Source organism: Tamandua tetradactyla, chromosome Y, assembly GCF_023851605.1.
Source record: "Tamandua tetradactyla isolate mTamTet1 chromosome Y, mTamTet1.pri, whole genome shotgun sequence".
NCBI classification, from domain to species: domain Eukaryota; kingdom Metazoa; phylum Chordata; class Mammalia; order Pilosa; family Myrmecophagidae; genus Tamandua; species Tamandua tetradactyla.
Genome location: NC_135354.1, coordinates 7,584,156 through 7,591,217, shown reverse-complemented (window position 1 = coordinate 7,591,217; position 7,062 = coordinate 7,584,156). Strand labels below are relative to the sequence as shown.

Here is a 7,062-nt window from a genome sequence, read left to right as displayed (position 1 = left end):
GCATTAAACTTTATATTTAATGACTGAGTTGGTTTAAAGACTAATACATTTCCATTATAAATTAAAACATATTCCTTGACCCAAAATTCGATTTTTTCTTCTTATTTTAGAGGACATGAAAGCATTTTCTTGATTCCATAAAGTCCTGTGCACCCTAAGCACTATCCTTCTGAGCCTAGTGGATAAGTCAGCCCAGATGAGAAAGCCTTATAGGATTGCAGGTGTGTTCTGTTAAGTGTGAGACAGGGTTTTTATCTACATGTCTCAAAAGAGCTGATATGCCATGGTGCATATTTCCATGAGGGGGTTTCAGTGAAGAGCAGAGGACAGGAAGAAAATCATTTATGTCTCCCCCTATAACAGTACCACACTCTTTCCCTCCACCCTACAGGGTCCTTCCAGCAGACTGGGACGTATGCACCAAACTTGCCTGATGCCCCAGAGAATCAGGCCAGAGGATCCCTGAATCAACAATACTCCATGCCTGTTGCCCTGACGCTGGCTGAGAGTCAGCACTCGGCAGCATCCGTGAGCATGAGGTGTCTGCATCACAGTCATGGAAGGCAATGCGGCAAAGATGTTTTAGAAATTTATGGAAAAAATATAAGCAGGGAAACATTGGAAGAGTGCAAGGGATGAAAGAGATCATCAGACTGACATCCAGAAATGAAAAGTAATTAAAACAAGTACACTCTTATTCTTAGCAAGAAGAGGTCCCAAATTCCTAACCTGTGGTTCTAAGTCACAAATGTATGCAGTTGCTTGCAAGATGTGCTCTTGGCACTTCCACAAAAGCAGAAGCCATAATATTTTGGGGGGAAATTCCCTCTTCTCACACAAGCATAAACAATCTGCTGGGATTCCCTGACATTTTACTTCATAAATGCATCAATTAAACTATCAGATCTATAATTGGCAAAAGCAGAAATCTTAAAACAGAGATGGTTGAAATGTCCAAATGAATCATAATGAAATTAGACTAGAAAATATCTCACAAATCTTGCATTGCTTATTCCTGCTCTGGCTTGCAACTAGTGGAAGCATGGAAAATCCCTGCCAGGCTATTATATAAAGATCCTTCAAAGAGTAGCAAGATGCCAACAGAGAGAAGTTTGTCCATGCAAATGGGACTCAAAAGCCAGTGGCATCTTTGCAAAATTATTCCTAATTTTACACATTAGAAAAGAAGCATCAGCAGAACCTTGACTCTGAGGAAGCGACATTTTTCTGTAGCCCCTTATCACAATCCCAAAGTAAGTGGATTGTGTTCCTAAGAGATATCACTTGAACCACCGCTTGTGGCATCCAGAGCAGGAGGAATGGCAAGGATGGTGGAGCGGGGTGGAGAGGCTGCCTCATTAGATTCCAGCACTGGAAAAGAGAGCCACAGGAACAACAACAAAAAAATAGACTAATCACATTTCCCTTTGAAAGGAAAAAAAAATCCAGAGAGATGAGGCAACCCAAATTATGGACATTTGGGGATGCAGGGTGCAGATGTGAAAGAAAGGGCATGTGATATAGATTATGCTGCTCTAACCATTGACAACTTGCCCAGGCAGGATTCATCATAATAATCAAGCAGAAAATAAGTTAAATAGGCACTTACTGGCTGAAATAGACATCATTGATGGGCTTAGTGTTTCCATAGTATGGCACAAATGTACAAAGGTGGAAAAACCCAGCAATAGTCAGATCTCTGTCTTTAAATACACTGGGTTTCATTCTCATGAATCAGCTGGAATCATCTAAATTACACACAGAACAGGGAAGTTTCAGGAGCAGGAAAATAAATATCTATGAGAGCATCTCAGATGTTCCTCCACAAATTGAAAGTAATACCTTAAGTGTGTGCAAGGTATGGGGCAGGAGAGCTGAAATGGATCCCGCAGGCTCAAGCAGATATATGCATGCATATATATATATATGTATATGATTTCATTGTTAATTGGAGAGAAAGTTGTAATGTTGATAATGACCTCTTTTTTGCTAAGACTTTTCCAGTTCTCTCAGACAATAAAGGCATGTGGGAAATTTTCCACCCTGTGGCTATGCATCTGAGGTCCTATGTCCAGGTCAAAAACAAAAGTTGAAAAATGTTTGAAGACCATCCCTCTCACCCCTAAGTGCTAATTCTTCCAAGTCCATGGAGAGCCAGGACCCAGGGGCCACCTCCTCCCCAGGCAAATTTAGTTCTAACCATGGTCGCATGTCAAGCCCTTTCAATTAACTGGCATTTATTGCAGCAGAAAAATGTGTCAAGATTGTGTCATGCAACTCAGAGTTGGGTTATGAACATCTTGGCAAAGTACCCTCCAAAGTCCAATGTGGGGAGGGGCAGCTTTACTCCTCTAGGTTCCAGGGTAGCCACAATATGTCCTGGAAGGTAGATGTAGGTTTAAAAACCACTCATGATGAGAAACATCCACAGGTCAATATGTCCCGGCCTGGAGAAGCAACTGTCATCCTCAGTTAAAAAACTGCAAATTAAAATTTAAGCTTCTCATAGATGCTGGTACTTCATGATTGGCTTCTCTTGGAATCTCAGCTCTTGGCATTGGTGGAAGGATTCATGGTTCCTATGTTTCACAGACACACACTTTGACACTGTCTACATTTTTATGGCACATTCTAAGTGTTATGAACTCAGTTACTGCTCTTCTGGTAGTAAACTGAGTTACTTGCAGTGTCTGAACTTAAAAGACATTCTCTGGACCTGATGGTGTTATTCTGACTTCTGCTACTCTTGAATATTAATCTTCCAAATAGAAAACATACATCTTTTGAAAATTTTGCATAGATGAGCACCAGTAAATGCTTCCTCAATTTACCCAATGTAATACAATTGAACAAAGCAGAGCTCAATCAAAATGAGTTTTCTCCTCTATAGAATATACATTTGATAGTTTGAAGGTGGCCACCAAGGCCCCCTTTCTCCCAGAAAAAATAATAATGTTTCCCTCTATAACCTGTGTTTACACCTCCACAATTCATAAAGGTTTCTTTTGTTAAAATCTATATTTTAATCACTCCCTTCAAGTTTTTTTCTTGAGACAATTTGGTGGCATTTTCTTCAGGAGTAAAATGTATTCTTATTTATATAAAAATAAATTTCATTTCAGTCTTGAAGAATTTTGAATTCTTTAATAATAAAGCTCAGTTTTCTGTGAGAGCAGATATGTCCCCTCACTTCACAGTGAATCCTTTTTGTTACCACCTATTTTAAGGGTTCAGGAGAAGAGTAAAATTATAAAAAACTAAGAAGATGATTTATCTGAGAAAAGTTAAGAGTGTCAAGAACGGTAATTAAAGTAAAGATTGAAGTGAATGATTGGTGTATGTGGTAGAGTTGTAGAGGTCTCCATCATTCACTCAGTACAAGCTCTACAAAAACACCTTTTCTTCAGAACCTTGTATGAACCATGTATTAAAAAGGGAAACAGGAAAAGTCTTAGGGGATTTTGAAAGACATCTTATCTTCCTCTGCCCTAAATTACATTCAGAGTATAAAGACATTTGGTGTCCACCGTGCAGTTCAAATGATATGGTGTCAGGTGGGAAGGGTGGACTGGTGCATAGCAAAATTTCTCCCTCCTTATGTTTTGGGTTCTTGTTCTCCAGAGGATGGTGAACTAGCAGGAGTATTGCATACATAACCGATACGTATAGGAATTTCTTCCTACTGCCTGAATTGCAGATAATGCAGCATGTTTGTGTCCCAACAATATGGGGGAAGCTTCTTAATTTATAGTATGTTCCTGATGATAGCATAAATATCACCTTTCTTGGCTAGGCTGTTTTTTTAGTGCTTTGTACTTGAAAGACCTAACTCTAACTTCTTCAACAATGTTGAGATAACATGCTTACTAAATTACCTCAAAAATTATTGGAGATTTTTTAAAAGATATTTATGCTTAAAGAAAATAAGACATACAGGTAAATTATTGGAGAGAGAAATTGATTGCAAAAGTCCCTATCTGCCTGTTAAGAATCTGGGAACTGATATATCAACCAGTTGGAAGTGAGGACATTAAGGACACTGTGTACTTTGGATAAAAGTGTGCAGCTCCTGCATGAATAATATTGTCAAATCTGAATCACAATACATTGTTTGTAGTCATCCCTAAAGAGATTGTCTAGGGAAGATTTTAGAAAACAGCTTTATTTATTAAAGTATTTTGTTGAAAATCAAAATTCAATAAATGTGGAGTAAGGTGGATCATTTAATTGTTCTGGAGAATATTCAAAAAAGGAAAATTGCAAGCTGAGGATTTCAATTCTCAGGTTAAGCACAATCAAAAAATGAGAATTCTTTCAGGACAGCAGAAATCAAGTTTCCTTTCTCTGTAAACTACAGGTCTGATGTGGGTATAACTAACAGAGTTTGATCCTATGGCTTAAGGCATTGCAAAATAAATGAATTCACTGATTTGCCAAAGAATGAAAACTGAATAAATAAAAGAACACACCTTTTTTTAAATTTCAAAATGAAGCACTAGCTCTGAGCAATCTCTAAACCTTAAATGCCACTCTAATTTGCTAGTCAAAAAGATGACTCTGTGGTCAGATAAGGAACAGAGAAAAAATAGCCTCATTCTACAAAAAAAGTCAATATATCTACTAAAAACTTGATATTATTTCCTAATATCTGGGATTAATATTTGAAGAAGACATAGCTGTCCATAGGCAAAATACCCTTAGCGCTATTCAGGATCTGTAAATGAGGACCTCTATTGTAGGAAGTAACATGGAAATTTTCCTGGTAATGACCTTGCTTATGAAAATAATTCTTAAAGAGTTAAATTATATCACTGGGAGAATCCCAGGGATGAGTGAAACCATAAACAATTGAAGAATCAGATTTGTAATATCAATTATATTCTCAATTAACTCATGTTGAAATTGTACAAAGGAAGTCATCTATCAAAGAGAGAATATAGATTATGGAAATTTAATGATTTGGCAACTGACAGCAGTCCAGGATGTGCCCTGTTTCTGGAGCCAACTACCAAAACACTGATAACAGGTACACAGCATTTAAAATGACAAATGATTTTCATCAAAAGTATATAACACAAAAGCGTTTGATTTCTTCTCTCAGGGACTGCAGTACACATTCACTCATCCAGCAATTCCTATAATTTTATATGGACCAAATTACCAGTGATAAATAATTGCCACCAAATATTCAGGCAGAGGAGTGCAACTGAATATTGAATTCTCTGAATACAATCAGTCAGGTCAAATGATTTGAAGAAAATACAAAAGATAAAGTGTTTTGATGGTGAAAAGTAGAGACAGAATTCTAGAAATTAAGCAAACATCAGATTATTTTATACACTTATAGGACTATTTAATTTAGATAGGCTCATATTAACCTCAGTTAATGGCAAGCAAATTTCTAAGTTTGTGACCAAGGGTCTTTACCTGCTGCAAATTATTCTTTATGTACTTGTTTCTAACACTGTAGATAAAGGGGTTAAGCATGGGAGTGACCACTGTGCACATCACTGAAGCTATTGCACTTGCACTTGCATTTTGGGTATCAGCAGAACTAAGATACACTCCAAGACCTGTACTATAAAACAAGGACACAACCAAAAGATGAGAGCTACAAGTAGAAAAGGCTTTGTACCTGCCCCCAATTGATGAAATTCTCAAAATGGAGGATACAATCTTAGAATAAGAGAAAAGGATCCCAGTGAGTGAAATAAAACTCAGAATTCCAGTTGGAATATACCTCACAAGGTCATTGAGGAAAGTGTCAGAACACAGAAGTTGGACCACATGATCAAGATCACAGAAAAAGTGGGGTGTTTCCAACTCTGTACAAAAATTCAATCACAAAACCATTAGACCATGTAAAAAAGAGTCCAGAACACTCACTATCCATGATGCCAGCAGCAGGAGACCACAGAATCTGGGGTTCATGATGACCATGTAGTGCAGCAGGTGACAGATGACCACATAACAGTCATAGACAATCACTGTTAAGAGGAAGCTGTCTTATCTTCCAAAAACCATGAAAAAATACATCTGGGTGAGGCAGTTTCCATAACTTATAGTTTTGGTCTCTGGATGTTCACCTGTATCACTGGGACAGTAGTGGAGGTGAAATAGACATCTGAAAATGACAGGTTAGCAAGAAAGAAGTACATGGGCATGTGCAGGTGGGCATCAGAGATGGTGGCCAGGACAATGAACAGCTTCCCAGTGAGAATGACCAGGTACATCATCAGGAACAGAGCAAATAGGAGGGTTTGCACTTCTATGTCTTCTGAGAAACCCAGGAGGATAAATTCTGAAACACATATTTCATTCTCTAATTCCATGTAACTCATGAAACTGCTGGAAGAGAGACCAGAGTAAGGCAGGTGCAGGTACAAGCACTGTTCAAAACAGTAACAGAAAGGTTATGTCTATATGGTAAGAGCATTATGTTCATTAATCTTAATTAATATGTATAGTTCTGGAGGCCCTTACATGAAAATATCAGAGAAGTCTTTGCTCCTTCTTCTCCTTAATGCTGTTGCCAACTCACAACCCTTGTCCATAATTGTAAGCATTTTACAAATGCAATACTTTTGTTGAAATGTTTTTACACACTATTTTATTCTTCAATCACTTTGACTATTCCTTTTGTATTACTTGATGAAAAAGTTGAGCTCATGAATATCTGTCATGGCGGCTCAATACTTTGAATGTAATCATATTACCAAATTGTAACCTTGAAAATGGTTAGAAAGAGAAATTTTCAGTTGTATATAGATTGTTATAATAAAAATTAAAAGCAAAGTTATTCTGTCTTCATTGATAGAAAGGTTTAATTGTTTAGATGTCATTTCATCTTAACTTGTTCTGTACATTCAACTCAATCCCATTCCAAATGGCAGTACTTTCCTTTGTGTATATGGACAAATTAATTCTAAAGTTTATTTGGAAAACAATACTCCTAGCTTGCCTAAACAATACTGAACACAGCCAAACTTGTAGAACCCATACTTCCTGATTTCATGTGCAAATATAAAGACACAGTGATCAAATTGTTTTGTATTGGTGAAA

At 37.3% G+C, this 7,062-nt stretch overlaps 1 pseudogene; it reads right to left on the bottom strand.

The window, feature by feature from the left end:
• Nucleotides 1-5,379: 5,379 nt before the first annotated feature.
• Nucleotides 5,380-6,332, bottom strand: LOC143672486 (olfactory receptor 7A10-like; annotated as a pseudogene).
• Nucleotides 6,333-7,062: the final 730 nt, after the last annotated feature.